At 52.0% G+C, this 17,216-nt stretch overlaps 1 protein-coding gene across 1 annotated transcript in view; it reads left to right on the top strand.

Annotated features, from left to right (window-relative positions):
• Positions 1–17,216, top strand: part of ZBTB7C (zinc finger and BTB domain containing 7C) — a 90,220-nt gene that overhangs the window by 13,360 nt on the left and 59,644 nt on the right. The window contains exon 2 of the mRNA XM_075411265.1: positions 7,487–7,547. The gene's annotated coding sequence lies outside the window, so the exon portion shown is untranslated. The remainder of the gene's footprint in view (positions 1–7,486; positions 7,548–17,216) is intronic.

The raw sequence follows: 17,216 nt of genomic DNA, 5'->3' as shown, positions 1-17,216 counted from the left end.
AGCCTAATTAATTTTTCCTTATCAACCCAGGAGTGGAACCCGTGCCTGCGAGAGTGAACGATCAACTCCCAGTACGGGCGTAGCTGCATGCTCCTGCCCTTCATTAAAAACTCACACAATCTTCACTGCAGGATCTACATAGGCTTAAATTTCTGGAGGAAACCAAGGCTCAGGGAAACGACTTAGGGTTTTGCATCAGAGCCTGTAAAAGGGCTGAAAAACCAGCTGAATTTTAAGGATGTCCCAGTGCAAGGAGGTAAATTGGCTCATCACCATGGGATGCTGGTCCCACCTCAAGGGCACCAGCGCTACAGCTCCCCAGCTGTGCTCAAGGTCATATTGTATTTGGTTATAGAAGCAGAGAATGGTTTGGGGTGGAGAAGACCTTTGAAGGCCCCTCCTGCCATGAGCAGGGACATTTTCAACCAGAGCAGGTTGCTTAGAGCCCCGTCCAACCTGGCCTAGAATGTTTCCAGGGATGGGGCATCGACCACCTGTCACAGAATCACACAGAATCACAGAATGGTCGGGGTTGGAAGGGACCTCTGTGGGTCACCCAGTCCAACCCCCTGCCGAAGCAGGGTCACCCAGAGCAGGCTGCACAGGACTGCGTCCAGGCGGGGCTGGAATATCTCCAGAGAAGGAGACTCCACAGCCTCCCTGGGCAGCCTGGGCCAGGGCTCCGTCACCCTCAGAGGGAAGAAGTTCGTCCTCATCTTCAGCTGGAACTTCCTCTGCTTCAGTTTGTGCCCATTGCCCCTTGTCCAGTCGCTGGGCACCACTGAAAAGAGCTTGGCCCCATCCTCCTGACACCCTCCCTGCAGATATTTAGAGGCATTTCTAAGGTCCCCTCTCAGCCTTCTCTTCTCCAGGCTGAACAAGCCCAGCTCCCTCAGCCTCTCCTTGTAGGAGAGATGCTCCAGTGCCCTCCTCATCCTCGTAGCCCTGCGCTGGACTCTCTCCAGTAGCTCCTCATCTTTCTGGAACTGGGGAGCTCAGAACTGGACACAGTACTGAAGATGGGGCCTCACTAGGGCAGAGTAGAGGGGGAGGAGAACCTCCCTCGACCTGCTGGCCACACTCCTCCTAATGCACCCCAGGATCCCATTGGCCTTCTTGGCAGCAAGAAGGGCAACCCATGCCAGGGTTTCACCACCCTCAGCGTAAATCATGGTTCTGGTTACCCTTCAGCCTGCTGGTAGATCTGAGGGTGCTTCCAACAGAGCTGTTTACCAGCTTGTTTCCCAGCCTGACTTCTTTTCCTTTCCACCGGGCTGACCAGGACAGACAGATCTCTGCTGTGGTGCCCTGGTCTGCTCTCCCATGTGCTGTCTGCAGCGTCATCATATATCCGCATCGGAGAGTGAAGCAGGTGCCTACGTGTTTGATCTGGGCAAAATCACTCTGAGTGAGTGTGACTGGGGTTGTAAAGTTTACGAGATTCTGCGCTTTATGGTAAATTTTAAATTGACTTTGCAATCAAGGGACATTAGAGTTTGTAAAGGAAAGTCAGTGTGATGTGTTGCAGAACACAAGGTGGTAATTTCCCCTCTTATATTGGCGCTATCAACAGTAAAGAATGAAGCAGCTGGTTCTTGGAGTATTGGTTTTTTAGTGCATTCAATTTATGTAATATTTTATAGACTGGTTATTTATTATGTGAGGTTTTCCCCCCTTTACTGGCTTTCCCTCTCCCTCCGTTACTAGAGGAATGCAGTGCCATCTTATCTACCACTTTTCATCTGTAGATTTCAAAGCCCTTTCCAATCACGGCTGACGTCGTTGTTTCCATTTTCACGCAGGACGGGGAAAATTGAGGGCTGGAGGTGGGAAAGGATGTCAGCCCAAAGACACAGCCAGGCCACTTCTCCTCCTGAGCGTGATCCACGCACTCATTGCTCCCTGGGTTGGGAGGGATGAGCTGTTTCATGCATTTTTGGCTGGAAGGCAACAGTCCCTGGCAAGCCCTGGTCTGGCAAGGAGAGCCCTGTGCCCATGTGGCACCCAACCTCCTACCATGGGTGCTGCCAGCGTCCACCCACATGCCCACCATCAGGATCCCATGAACCAAAGCAGCTTTTATCCATACACAAAAAAGAGCTGCCGTTAAAAATGGCGATAATCATCACAAACACCCTGCTAGGCAATGAAACATCCGCGTGTGGCAGTGCGTGATAGATGTGCCTTTTCAAAATACGCTTGCCAGGTGGGATTTTCTGCAGGGACGTGAGTGACTTGGTTGCTTTGACTCCAGTGAGCTTCTCCAAGAGACTGCCCTATCTGAGGCAATATGGGCTTTCAGCGAGGCTCAGGCTCTGAAGTTGCTCTGTTTATTAGTTGACAGAAACGGGGTTTTGGGCTGAGCAGAATATTTTCTGATGAGGCGGCACTCATCTGTCCCCATTTAGATAACGGGATGGTAGCCACCGCTTCCCTAGTTGCCCGGGCTGCCTTCACGGTTGATGGAGAGCAGTAATCACAATTTCAGTGGTGTGGTTTCTCTTCTCTGAAGGGAGATGTCTAGCTGACCTCAGCTGGATCTTGCTGTAGCTTCTCTCCTTTGCTGATGGACTCTAGCTAACTAGCCCGGTCTAGCTAACTAGTGTTTTTCTGCAGGTACGTGAGGCGTCTATGACCCTGGGTGTCTCCTGCCCACCACACATTTGAGTATCTCAACATAAAACTGAATGGCTGGAAGGAGAATTATCCCCAAAAGGCAGCGTGGCATGGGTTTTGCACACCCAATGTCATGTGCTCTGGTGTTCCACTGTGGCCAGGCTTTGTGGTCCTGACACACCGTGGTCTGACGTCTTCTTACTGACCTCCATGTACCTCCAGAAGGGATGGGTCCACCCCAGTCTGTCCACCTGACCAGTGAGTGTTACTAAAGGAAGTTCTAGCTTTATTTTGTAGATGGTGAAGGGGCCAGTCTGTCATTTCATCATTATCAGGACACCTCAGACTCTCAGACTGAGATGGGAAGGCAGCACTTCATAGTTTTCTCCTCATCTTCACTGAAGCCAGGGTTCACCCCTGTTTCTCTCTGACAACATGGCGGTGTTTGCCTGCAGCTCCGTATTTTGCTTGCAATTATTAAGCCTGCTAGAAAACGATTCTGGCACCTTCCTGATTCACAAATATGACTGATGAGGTCAAAGACTCTTGAGAACATATGAAGGAAGTGGGCAGAGTCCTCTGGGAGGAGCCTGGGGTCAACCTGGGCATGAGGGGAGATGCGAGATGAGCTATTTGTTCGGTTTTCAGGTATGCTAAGATGAAAAAAACTGATTGCAAAAGTCCTGGATGTTTTAAAGTAGTATTTGGTGTGGTTTTATTGAAGATGCTGTAATACAGCCTTCAGCGGCAGCTGCTTTCCAGATTAACAGAGGGCTTGCAAATGGCACTTTGGAAGCAACCTCCAAGATTATTTGAAAACTAGAGAGCAAATTCCATTTGGCGGATTATTCATGGCATGAGTAGACATATCAGTTGTTCCTTCTCCTTTCTTTGTCAAATTTGTTCTCTTCGGTGATATTGTGCAGGAGGCACACAAACACTGGAACCATCCGGGAGGTGTTTACGTGCCGGGACTGTGCCGCTAATCACAGCAGGGGCCTGAGGGTGCAGAGCTGGAGGGCATCCTCATCTGATGCAAATGGGGTTTATTTTGGAGCTGTTGAAACTTGGACCGGGAGCTGGAAGTGGGAGAAGAGAAAAATACGAGCTCGGTGCCTGATCTTCTGTAATAGCAGATGGACGTTTGGTCAGTGGAGCCTGGAGGGTGTTTCACACCCTGAAGTAGATACTGATGTTTGAGTATGGCTCTCCGGACACCCCAGACTGTGCTGGTGGAATCCCCATGGACTGCAGTAAGAGCTAGGAAAGCTACCACGGGTGTAGGTCGTGATTCAGCTGCGAGACATGTCTTACCCTAAGACATATCGCTTAGTCTCCAGCTGTCAGTCAAGAGGGATGCAGGTCCAGGCTCATATCTGGCAAAGCCACGTGCAAGTCTTAGGCAGCTTAGGGAGTCCAGTGTGGCGATGGGAACCCACGTTTAGGCAACTAAATCCAGGATTTACGTGTGGGCACCCCAACTGAGATGCCTTAATCTGGAGCTGAATCCTACCCGGCATGCCAGGGACTGGTACAGATTTATCAGGATGACCACGTGGACCCAGGGAAGGGCATGCCCACGGTCTGTGCTGCTGGCTTGCAGACCAGGGCCACACTGTGCTTCAGGTGAGCTAAGTTCGAGCTACTGGCTGGTCAGGGCTAGAGCGTGGATGGTCTAATTGGAGGATGGTCCACTGGGAGTATGCGAGTGCTTGTTCTATTGAGGGCAGGGCTGTCTGCACTGTAGAAACCCTGGAGAAGGGCTGTTTCTTCGTGTGGGATTGACCTCAAGAGCAGGACAAGCATGCCCCATCACCAGGCTGCTTGGGAACCATCCTTCCCAGCTCTGCAGCTCACCCCAGCCAGGAGCTGGAGAGGTCAGTGTGCTGAGAGAGGCAGAAGCTCCCCTTCTAGAGACACGTGGTGGGAAGAACGAACCCACAAGTGAGCTGATGTGGCATGTTAGTGATGTATTCAAGGAGGGTAATTAGAAACCTTAACGTCATATCCAGGAGGGTGTGTACGACTCATCTAAAAACCACGCCAAGAAGCTAAAAGGGACCTCGCGGCTGAGGGGAAAGCCACAGGCAAGCCCGTTTGCTTCATAACTCTTCATCCTGCGTGCATTTTGGGAGCAGGAGAATGAAGCCTGGGCTGCTCTTGGCAATGCCCGTCCTATTTTGGAAAATAGTACGAGGGCACCAGAGCCCTGTTCATGGCAATGGGTTATTTAAACTGTAATTCAGGTGCAGCCTTTGCTTAACCAAGAAATTCCCATTTATAGCCTCATCCCATGAGGTTTCTCCTGAGCCTCCAACAGTGATTTTTTTTAGATGTTGCCTTGCAAGCTATTGCGTCCCTGAGTTCCCCTTGCCACGGGGAGAAGCTGCAATGCAGGACTCTGCCTGGAGAGAGGAGGAGGCAACTTTAAGTAGAAGTTAAAGCTGAAGCCCAGCATCGCTTGAGGGAAACGGGGTGCCAGCCCCTGCCCCGATGCCGGGAGGAGGTTGTGCGTTGACCTTAGCAGAGCTGATGAGCTCTGGCGTGAAGCTGGGATTTTTGCAGCCTTCCCTGGGAATTTTGCCCAAAATAAAGACGACGGCGCTCACCCACGTGGGCATGTAGACAGTGACCTGCATTAAGCTCTTTGCCCCCTTGCTGATCACTTTTGGCCGTTGAGCAGCAAACGAGCCATTAGTTCTCAGCGGTGGTGGTTACTCGTCAGCTAATGATCTGAACCGGAGCCGGGGCTAAGGAAGGAGGTCGTGCTTAAGTGCAGAAGGTCAGAGCAGCTGGATGCTCTCAAAAGCAGATGGACTCATTAGCTGTGGAGAAGTCCCCTTCTTGGGGCTGATCATGGCCCCGGAGCTTGGCCAGCCTGCACGGCTGCAGTCACCAGGCTGGTCTGCAGCCACCGTGTGCTCTACCAGTCACCCGTGCTTTGCTTACTGCCTAAATGTCCTCGCACTGATGGTCGTAGCAGCATGAAAAAGAAAAATACAGACCATCACAAAGGTTACCCGTTGTGGTTTTTCTCTGCTCCTTGAGTGTGCATGCACTGCAATTATCTCACCAGTTTAATAAAATGGGTAGGGTGGTCAGAGCCGCTTGGTTCCTCAGTCCCGGGACATTCATCCAGGTGCCACCATGACTTGAAAAATGTTGCGGGCACTTTCCCATGAGAGAGAATCCCATCAAGGCTGACGCAAGATCAGGGTGGATACAGCCTCCAGGTAAAAGCAGGGAGAGGGTGGGAGAGGGTTCCCAGCTGCTTGCCTGTGTCACGAGTGGGAAGTGGTGTTGGTGAACCCTGCTCCGGTAAACCCATGCCAAGGGCTGCCTGGAGAAGGAAAGGAGGAGATGCTCGGGTGATTGATTCAGTTGGGAACTGTTTGGGGATCCCAGGGTGAGGGCACAGTGTCTCCATCTCCAGCTGACCCATGGTAGCAAGTGTCTCCTCGCCTTGGTTTCAAAGTTCTCGTGTAAAATTTGCTGAGTGGGAGTGCCCTGCGTTGGCTCTGCCCGTGTCAAATGCTACAAATTCAGAGACTGCACGCAATAAATGGTTGTTTCCTTGCTTGGAGTGACTCCCAGTTGACTTCACACCACTAAGCCTTGGCAGAGAGATCCCTTTTCCCTTGCAGCTTCCACTAGCTGGTAGGAACCCCTTGACCCTGGCCAAAACTCGGGTACAAACCCAGGTTTGAGGACAGGTGTGAGCTGGTGGTGCCATTTTGGGGAAAATACCCCAGATCATGAGCTCATTGCTACTTTTGCATGCAAATACCGTTTCTCCAGCGGACTGCTGAACCACAGGAGCAATTTCCAGCTGTGCACTTCCGTAGCACACATGCCCAGCTGCCCTGGTCTTGTAGCAGCCACGATGGTCTTCCTCTCTGTCTTTACCAAGGAGGAGACCTGGACCACCACCCCCAGCTGTGCTAGGACCCTGTTAATATGATGGCTGTCTGCTTGTGGGAGTCTCACACCCTGAGGTTGTGCTGAAGTGGAGTCAGGACCTTCAAAGAATGCCCATGCTGATCTTCATCGGCACTCTGAGGGACTCATCCCTTGAGTCCTGCCGACTTCCAGCCGAGCTGCTGGCCACCTCATCCCTCAGCAGCCACCCATAGCCTGCATTAGCGGCCAACAGCATGTTTTGTTACCTCCTTGAGCAAGTGCCGGTGACGGTCCTGCTCAACACCTCCTGCATGGAGGTGTCAGCTCCCTGTGCGGAAATGCCAGCCCACTGTCTTCATCATTTGCAAGTGCAAAGTGATGGCCAGGAGCTTCTGTAGAGCTTCCTTTTCGCATAGTTTTTCCCAATCTAAGAGGGGTGGAGGACTTGTACAGGCGGAGTTGGGGGGACGCTGGTCATACGCCTTCCCCCTCTGCACCCCATCACCTGCAGCCCGTGGGTTTGTTGCAGGTACCACTGTGGCTACCACCGAGCTACCACCGACAACTGAGCTACGGGTGTAGGAAGACCCGGGAAGCTGATAATCCCAAAGGGACCAAGATGTAATGTTTAGCTGGGGGGGTGGGATGTGTGAAGCAGCCAGCACTGCTTTGACGAGATGCATTTCTGGACTGTTCATCTCCCAGCTGTCACAGGAGATGCGATACAGCAGGAGGATGGGTTGGGTTTGCACCTCCATGGCACGGTGTTGCTGGGTGATTTTGTGATACAGGCATGAGGGAAGGGTGATAAGCGGAGGAACAGCTGAACTGACCGTGGAAACAGGAGCAGGCCTGGTTTGGTGGTTTCTCATCGTCCTGGCAGAAGTTTTCTCCAGAGCTGATCCTGCTTAACCAGAAGCTCAGTTCTGGATCTGATGAGCTGTTGTTTTTTTTCTCCGTTGTTCCTTAGGAAATGATCAGAGGAGCAAAGGGAGCATCACCGAAGATTTGAAACGAAAACAAGGGTACCGGTGAGTACGCGTTCGGGTGCGCTGAGCTGGTGGTTTTGTGGGGAGAGCTCGTGGCTCCTCGCAAGAAGGACGCGAGTTGAGGAGTGTGAAGTGGCTGTCCTGATGTCTTTCTGGGGTCTTGGGAGTCTGATCCTGCCCTTCACTTACTGGGGACTCCTGCGGGAGAGGAGCTAGTTTGTTGTGTTGATGGATCAGCCCAAATGAGCTTTACCACCACCAGGATTCTCTGCCGTTGTCAAAGACCGAACTGCTGATTGCTCTTTCCGTAAATCTGTAGAAGATGCTCTCATAAGTACATGTGTTCCCTGTGCTGCGGTGCTGGAAAGAGCAGGCGGCAGATTTGCTGGCAGCTGGACCGGAGCGCACCGAGCAACAATAGTTGTTAATGCTTGGAGTGCTTTTGGCTTTTGTTGTGCTTGGCCCCGTTGCAGGCGGGGTTGCTATCTGGGTGACACTTCAAGGTCCTCTCCAGACCTGTTTTGTGCAGCTGTCGCTCAGGAGGCTGTGGCTTGGGTGTTTGCCTAGAGGTCTTGAGTAGGAAGAAAGGAGTGTCCTGGGTTTTATCGTCTAAGCTGGTTTGGATGCGCCAGAGCCAGCTCCTGAGTTGATGTTGCTGAACTAAGCTATCTTGTGTTGCACCAGGTGGGAGGCTGATCTTTTTACACCATCTTCTCATGAGCAAATACCTGGTTTGCACTGGCCAAACCCTGAGCAGAGCCGTGCTGTGAGTCCCCACGGGTCCCCATCCATCAGGGACCAAATCCCTGCATCTCCCCTGGTCCCTGCACTGCACACGTGTGACGGGTGCTGAGGAGCACCTCAGTGCTGGGTTATCATAGAATCACAGAATGGTTTGGGTTGGAGAGGACCTTTAAAGGCTATCTAGTCCACCCCCCTGCCATGAGCAGGGACATCTGCAACCAGATCAGGTTGCTCAGAGCCCCGTCCAACCTGGCCTGGAATGTTTCCAGGGATGGGGCATCTCCCACCTCTCTGGGCAACCTCTGCCAGGGTTTCACCACCCTCAGCATAAAAAATTTCTTCCTTATTTCTATCCTTGGGTCTGTGCTGTAGCCTGGACTACACGGACATGCAGGAGCGGTGCTGGTGGTGGGCAGATCGTGGGGAGATGTGGATTTTAAGACTCACCTCAGCGCCTTATAGTGTAGGGTTGGGCTTAGATGAAGGGAGAAGGTGACAGAGGCAGAGGTGAGAAGAGGCTTTAGGAAGGATTCTTCCTCAGACATTTAACAGCATAAGGGCCCTTTATAGTCAGTGGGGGTGTTTTTAGCCCAGGTTACAGCTGATGTAGTTTGGGCTTCCACCTTGGGATGAGCTAGAAGCCTGTCCCTCTCGTCTGGCTGCAAGAGGAGCCCAGGCGAGGGGACAGTGTGTCTGCAGGGTCACCTCCTGGCGAGGCGGGCAGGGAGGGTGCGGAGACCCTGCTTCTCCCCAGCACCCCTCCCAGCAGAAGAGCCTGAGAAGCGATGCTTTGTTCCCAGGGATCATTGCTGACTCCAAAACAGCTGCTAATCAGGGCCCGGAGCGGAGATCAAACTCCTCTCTGGCTCCCACACCTCCTACTCCCTCCTTGCTGCCTCTCTGCAGTCAGCTAGAAAATAAACTCAGCCTATCTTCCCAGGAGCAGCAACCCCCTCGCTGGTAAGCGAGGCAGCTGGAAGGCCACCGGCCGCAGAGCTGGATGCGATCGCCAGCCCCGAGGTCCCACCCCGGGACCGCTCGCACCCATCTGCTCCCAAAACGCGGCTGCGTTTCCCCCTCCCTGCACTCCTGGTGGAGATGGCCGTGGGGACCGTCGTGTGTCCGAGGCACCGGGTGTTTTAGAACGCTGGCTTTCCTGATTTACACTGGCAGGGGTTTGGTCCCTTGAGCTCCTACAATCCCGGAGTGATTCAGCTTATTAAACATCCCTCCGCGCTGTCCCGAGCGTTAAATAATTGGCTCCTCAGCATATTTGAGTTGGAGGGCAGCTAATAATCCTGTGAACTATCCATCAGGCCCCATTATCATCTCTGCACTCCCGCGCCAGCTGCCTTGTGTCGACTCTGCCTGGGGTTTACAAATAGATTTAGTTTCTCCTGCGGTTTTGCTTCTCTTTTTTTCTTTCTCTCTCGAAGGAGCAGTTTCGGGCTCCTTACAATTTGTGCAGATGCTCCCGCCGGCTGCGACAGCAGCTTTCTGTTGACTCGTGAGCGATGGGTCCCATCCTTCTTCTGGCTCCGCTTCTGCACGAAGCGAAAACTCTCATTTGCCAGAAAGGAACAGGATCGTTATCTCAATTGAAAGAATTTCCTTTTCCAGCCTGCGAACTGATAAACCATCACATTGTTGGAGCTTTTCTTATCGGCTCGGAGAATTTGTAGGACACGCGGTAATGACCTGTCAACTCCCCTCCGGCAGACCAGCGCCGCACCACTCACACGCAGGGCCAAAACCCCGGCTGTCTTGATGATATTTTAATAAGGATGCTTAAGCAGGCTCCTAAAAAGCCTCCTGACCAGATGGGTGACGTGAGAGCTGAGACTTTCTCGCCTGATTTTTGGTACCTGGTGCTGCCGCCGTCGTACCAGCGATGGGAGAGATGCTCAGCACCGCTGGGAATCGGGCTCGGGCTCGCCTCCCCGGGTCTGCAGCATCCTGGAGGAGGTGGACGGGATGGGAGGTCGTATCCCTGTGGATCAGAGCTGCTTTTAGAGCTAATCCCGCTGGAATCGCACGCACCGGAGCCAGGGGCTGCAGTCGCATGTGTGCCCCTCTTTCCAGGCTCCGGAGCTGCTGCTGGATGTTTTGCCAATGTCAGGAGAGACATGCTGAGGTTTTGCTCATGCAAAATCAGCTTCTTCCTTTCTATATAGCTTAAGAAATGATCTTTCTGGTGAAATATTGGGGTTATCAAGACTCTGGTGTATGTTTTAGGCTGACAGGCTGGAATTGCAGGGCAATGCCAGAACTGGGGCAGGCAAGGGGAGTCGTAAAAAAAGGACTTGTCTCTCCTACAAACATCTCCCCATATAATCTGAATATTCCTTTTCTGACTCATCCTAGAGACGTCTTTAGGTCTTAGGGTGTAGGGTACACAAGCCTAATTCAAGCAGCGTCAGTCCATTTAGGAGCTCTTCAGCCCTTACACTGAATTTGATTTACCTCTGAATTTCAAGATCACCCTTTAAAACATCTTTGCTAGTTGTCACCTGTCAAGAGGAGCTTGATAAGAGGAGATTAATATCCTAAAATAGCAGCCTGGTACTGTTGTACAAACATATCAATGGGTTTGTCTAAAGGACAAAAACATTTAATTTTGTACGGAAAAGTGTTTGCTTTTGCAAGGAGAAGTTTCACTTTACAGCCTGGCCCTGGGTCCTGTATATTATTGGGCTGGGGCCATCCCTGAACTAGCGAGCTTGCGGAGTGAACAGGGAAGAAAAGGTGAATTATTATGGCACAAGAGCTATGAATTCTGCTTAACACGTGGAGGAGACCGATGCTGGGTGATGTAAAGTGACCCACTGAAGTCCACATACCTTCAGCAGGGGAAGAAACCTGGTCATCTGAGATGTTTGTAGCGTTTGTAGGCTACAAATTTTACTTCTCTGGAAGAGGCGGCAGCGCTCCCGCGTAACCGTAAGACAAAAAGAACCTCACTGATTTCTGTGCCTGTGCCGTAGTGTCATTCCTTTCCCTCTTTTGCAGATCCGCATAATGACATTCATGGTCACACGGGCACACACACACACATGCACAAAAAGTACTTTAGATAAAGAAAACGAATCTGGCTTCAACCGGCTCTCGCCTCCTGCTGCGGTTACCTCCAGACCCCGGCTCGCCCGGGGTGAAATGAAAAGCGGAGTTAATGTAGCGGGGTCGTTTCTCGCTGCTGAATTGGTCAGCCGGCGACGGAGACAATTTCTGCGGCTTTTCAGCGGCGTGGCAGACCCCTGGGTAATATTTTTCTGAATAGAGCCGTAAGTGTTTAAGCTGTATTGCTAGGAACGGCTGTTTTATCCCATGCATCTGAGATTTCAGCCCATCAGACGCGGAGCAGGTCAGGACTCTCATGCCATTGTGTGCATGACGGTGAACAGAAGAGAATATGCCTGATAAAAGCGAGGACTTAAAAGAAATGCTTCTTTAGACCTGCAACTTTAAAGTCCCACAATGCATCAAAGGCCCCTCGTGCGGACTTTGAAAGGGACGAAAGGCATTACCTAATATTTGGAGAAAATGAATAATAAAGCATCCCAAGTGCCTGGAAACTAATTTAGGAGTGCACATTGCACTGGATTGCCTCTGCTGGATGCGCTCCCCAGAGGAGTCGCTAACAAAAGAAGTAATAAAAAAAAAAGTAATATTGCATTTGGAGACCAACTTTTCTGCCTTGAAATGTCCCCTTTTTTCGTAACGCTTCCCGGTAAGAGTTACTTATGAAAAGATGAAACGCAGCCCGTGCTGCAAACACCAGGTCTCAAATGAAGCTCGGGAGCCCGTGAGGTTTCCCACCGTTCCCCTCCCCACCGCAGCCTTTTGTTCCTCCGCGTTGAAAGCGTTGCTTGCGGGACGCTGAGGCACTACCTGCTCGTAGAGTTTAGCGATGTCTTAGGGGAAAAAAAACCCACACAACCAACCTATTTGTGTGGCCTTTGCTTTTGTTCCAGGAAAACCACCTTTGGGTAGAGTTGGGTCCTCCCTGTTGATGACCTGTTGCTCCCTGCAGCAGGACCCGGGAGCCTGGTGCTGTGCTGAAGTTGTGTTTCTGGTGTCACCAGGGATGCTGAAGGTGCTGTTTGGAGCCTGAGATGTTTCTTGCCGTTACTTGGTTTCTTAAGTGAAGTGGTTCCTCATGTAGTGGTCTCCACAGCCAACAGGGGACTTCTGTGGGCTCAACTTCTGCCTTGTATCATGAGATGCAGGGTCAGGTCCAAGTGTGGCTGAAGGGAGGTCCACCCTGTTCGGACCGGTGGGATTGGACTGATGGCTCTGAGAGTGTGGGATTCAGAAGAAGGGAGGTTTTGCTCACCGGGATAACCTGCTCCGGAGCAAGGTTTTCCTCTGAGAATCAAAACCCTGTGGCATGCAAAATTTCTCCAAATCCCACGAAGCGATGGGAGACGAGGACAGCCGGGCACCCACGAGGATGTTCGGGCAAGAGGGGCTCTGCTCTCCTCCCTGCCCGTGCCTGTCCCCGCTTCCCGTGCTTGTCACATCGAGCTCTATTTTTACCATCTGCAGAGAAGCAGTTAAATTTGAGAGCTTTTTTACCTGCTTCTCCCCCAGGCCACAATTAATTGAGGCCAGGAGGTCAGGCAGGAGTGCTCAGGCAATATTTACAAGAAAAAGGGGATGTTAATGGGTCACCGGGGCTGGACGGGGATGGGGATGATGGGCAGTAGGGAGGCAGCGAATCTCCCACCGCCCGGGAGTGATTAAAACCTCGGCTTTGCATCTAAATGAATCAAAACCTCTCTCCCCACCATTAAATTCCTGGTGCTGGGGCTGCTGTTTCAGTGGGACCTTCTGGGAGGACGGCAGAGTATTGGGGTGGGGGCAGATGTCTTTGAGTGATCTGTCACTGCAAGGCTGGAGGATGGAGAGTTTTTTAAAAAATGGTGTTTTTCTTCATCAGAGCTTAGCCCAGCAACCCTTTTAGGCTGGGCCTAGTTATTTCCATTATCAGAGTGATCAGAGAGGTGGGAGATGCCCCATACCTAGAAACGCTCCAGGCCAGGTTGGACGGGGTCGTGAGCAACTTGATCTGGGTGAAGCTGTCCCTGCTCACCGCAGGAGGGTCGGGCTAGATGGACTTGAAAGGTTCCTACCAACCCAGACCGTTCTGTGATTCTGTTTAGGATTTCTCCACTGCATCCTTTATGAACAGGGTGTGCTCGGTCGCTGGCTCAAGATGCTGATGGTGTCAGACACAAACCAGCCTTTCCACTGCCTTTTTCCCTAACACCGGAGAACATCGCCTGCTGGAGAGCCAGGCGATGAAAGCAATCAGAAAAGAGGATAATTTCCAGTGGAAGGGGGATTTGGCAGCACTGTAGGGGGAGGTTCATGCCCTGCCTTAACGATACGTCAGCGTCCGGGGACTTTTTAGTCTTATGCTTGGGTTTTATGATCCGTATTACTTCTCTTATAATTTTTATTGCTTCCCTTTAATTTTTGAAAGTGGAAGTACCTCGGTGGGCAGAGACGGCTCTGCTAGCGCTGTCACCTTGTGGCTTGACCTACCTTTAAGCGAGGGGCAGCGAGGAGCCGGACGCGGGCTCGCCAGCCCTTTGGTGCAGTGACACCCCTGCCTGCGTCGCCGTTGGTGCAGGCAGCCTTTGCCTGCCCTGAGTAGCTGGTCTTGCTGGTGTCGATGCAGTGCTGCCAAGGGCAGCTACATCTGGCTTGGTGACCCGCTGGATAACCTCTTAAACTTGAGCTTGGGCAAAGAGGCACCCTGAAACATGTGGTGCAGCAGCAGAGCCGGGAGGAAGAGCTTGGTCTGGGTCTTTTCTTGCGGTGAGGTGACATGAAACTGGTAGCTGTTGGGTTCGTGGTGCTGTTTGCTCCCAGCTGTGCAGCTCTCTCCTGGTCTTCAAGCAGAGCATGGCAGGACATGGTCTTCTCCTCTGCAGGACATTTCATGCACAGGGTCTGTGGTCCATGCTTGGGTTTGTAGGACGTCGCTGAGCCAGGTAAGCAGGCAGGAATTGCTGCTGGCTGGCCCTGGTTTCTTCTTCCTAGAAGATCAGATGATGTTTGCGTCTCTTCTGCACGTCTCACCTTTGCTGTAGTCCTGTTTCTGGTTTGCTACCCATTGTGGAGAGAAATAAAATCTCCTCTCATGTCACCCTGGTACATAAAGGCAGTAAAATGTGGAAAACTATGAGGTTCCTGTGGGAAACTTTAATATCTTAGAAGCACAGGGGGTTGTCCACTCTCTCCTGTGCTGGAGCCCTAAAGCCCAGTCCCCACAGGCCTGCTGGTGGCTGTTGTCTCACAATAGCTCTGGATAAGATGTGCTGTCAGGGGAAGCAAAGGAAAGGGATTTATTTAGCTTGACCGGGAAGCTGACACTTTGCAAGCTGTATGGTCATGGGGTGACTTCTGTTAAGGAGCCAGTCGGACTGGAGTGGTTGGCATGTTGGTGTGAAGGGACACCTGCCCTGGGTGTCTCCAGGGTCTCGCTCCGCGCCAGCCGAAAACCCAATGTCATTTACGAGGGATTTTGCTCCTCTGCTGGGTGCTCAGGGCTGGATCCAAACCCCTCCGGCGTCAGGAGAGCTTTTTCACTTTCTTCAGCTGCCTCCATCCCCCCAGAAAGAAGATGTGACCCAACAGCCATGTAACGGTTTATTCCTGGTGACAAGTGCACCTTCCCCGGTGACCTTTCACACCACCAAATGGAGGGAATGGGATGCCAGTCCCCTCCCAGGCAGGCCGAGAGCAGGGCTGTCAGAGCCGGGGAGCTTGCTCGCCGTTAAGAGAAATCTTCCCTGCAGGTACCCGAGGGACCCGAGTGCTGGTTCAAAAGGTTTCGAAGCACTGTCAGCTCCTGTTTGGGGCTGTCGCGCTGAAGGGAGATCCTGCCAAGAAGGTCACAGGTTGGAATAAGCTGAATTTGAAGCGATTGTGGTTTGAAATGATCTTCTGGGTTTGTCAGCTCCGTCAGAATTTAACTCACGTAAGGGCAGCCAGGAGCCTGGGGTGAGCTGGTTTGGGTGACCAGCCAGCCATGGATGGATGTCCTTGCAGGTGACCCAGCTGGTCCCCATGCTTCCTCTAGCAAGGTGGTGCTCCAGTTTATCTGCAGCAAGGGAGAAAATGCAGGGGCCACAGGAAAAGAAGGAACAAAGGACCTCGGCGCTGAGTTTGCCATGATGTGTGCTGAAGTCCCTCTGATGATAGTAGAGTGGTAGGGATCCATCCATCCGTCCACCCATCCCTCCTTGCATCTATCTCAGATAGTTTCCAGACTGTGGGCATCCTTCCCCATGCACATCCCTCTCCCCTCTTCTCAACAGATCTGACATTTGTTCACGTCAATGGTAGAGTCTCCGTTGACGTTCACGCCGCGGGGTGAAGCTTGCTGTCCTTGTCTTCCATCGGCATTTCATTTAAAACATAACCAGCTCATCACTATTGTCGCTCGAGGTTTCTTCGTCAAAACACCTTGTAAAAGCGTTTCGGATAGCTTTTTGCCAGAAGCAGCAGGGCCTGGTGAAAAAAATTGGAATGTTTCTTAGTATGGAGAAATATCCTCAACCAACCATAAGCCAAATTATTCTGGTGGAGCAGAGACAATCCAACAGCCTCCCTTTTATTTTGCAGTTTGCAGATATTGTCATATTCACACCTGAAATCTTTTACTGAAAATTCGGCATCGTTTCTTCCCCTTTTACCCAGGGAACTGGTGGATTTGAAGTGCCAGAACAGGTAGCATCGGTGGGCTGGGAACTGTAGCCTGCATTTCGTCGCCTATCAGAAGCCCCATCCATCAGTGGGAGCTGAATAGTTCTCCTCTGCTAACAGAATTATTTATTTTGACCTGTCATTAAGGATATTCATGCAGCAGGGTGAAAGGTGGGAATGATCTATGCTTTGTGAGTTTTGCAAGCCCATTTTGTATTTGTCTCGGTGGTAGAGGAGCGGCAGAGAGCTCTGTGCTCGCGCCTGTTACGATAAGTGAGTTTTGGAAGAGGTTTTCTGTCTGATAGTCCATCTAAAACTGTGGGGAAATGCCATTCTGAAGGCTGTTAAAACACAATTGCTCGCTGATTTACACAGTCAAGGAGTGCCTCTTTAGTCGGAGATGTATGCTGAGTGAAAGCAGTTCAAGTGGTGCTTTTAATAAATAGATAATGGAACGGCATTTTATCGTCTGCTTTAATCCGTTATGTTGGCGTAAGGGAGCGCATCCCTCTGACAGACTGTGAGATGGCAGCAACCGAAAGTCGAGCCGCTCGCTTTGTATCTCTCCGAAGCCAGGTTGCCCGCTGGTGAAAGGCGCTGGGTTCGCGGTGCTGGCGAACTGGGATTTTTTTTTTTTTTGCCGTTGAGCGATGGTGGCTGGGTTTAGTTGGGTCCCACCGGCCTGGTGTGCAGGGTGCTGAGCGTGGAACCATAGAATATCACAGTTGGAAGGGACCCATAAGGATCCTTGAGCCCAACTCTCTGCTCCTCGCAGGACTACCTAAACCTAAACCATATGACTAAGAGCATCGCCCAGACGCTCCTGGAACCTCAACAGGCTTGGTCTCGTGACCACTTCCGCAGGGAGCCCGGTCCTGGGACCAACCACCCACCCGGTGAAGAACCTTTTCCTAATGTCCAGTCTGAACTTCTCCTGCCGCAGCTTCATTCTGTGATGCCTTATGGTGCTGTCGCCTTCCTGGGTGGCAATGCTCCTGCTTCACATCCCCAGGGCCATGGGGGGTCCCCTCCAGCCCCCGGCTCCTGTGGCTTTGGGTGGGAAGGGTGTGGAGCCACGGGGAAGGAGGTGGCTCTGCGGGAAGCTCCTCTCCGAGCCCTTGGGCTTCCCTGGACGCCCCAGATCTCTGGGGCTGAGAACCATGGAGCTCAAGGAGCAGTTGGCTGCTGGGTTAGGAAAGAAACAGGACACTTTGGGAGGCAGGGAAAGGGTCATTTATCCTGTCACTGCTC

This window comes from Opisthocomus hoazin, chromosome Z (genome assembly GCF_030867145.1).
Source record: "Opisthocomus hoazin isolate bOpiHoa1 chromosome Z, bOpiHoa1.hap1, whole genome shotgun sequence".
Taxonomy (NCBI): Eukaryota; Metazoa; Chordata; class Aves; order Opisthocomiformes; family Opisthocomidae; genus Opisthocomus; species Opisthocomus hoazin.
Note: the sequence above shows the minus strand (reverse complement) of the source record. Positions and strands in the feature narration are given on the sequence as shown.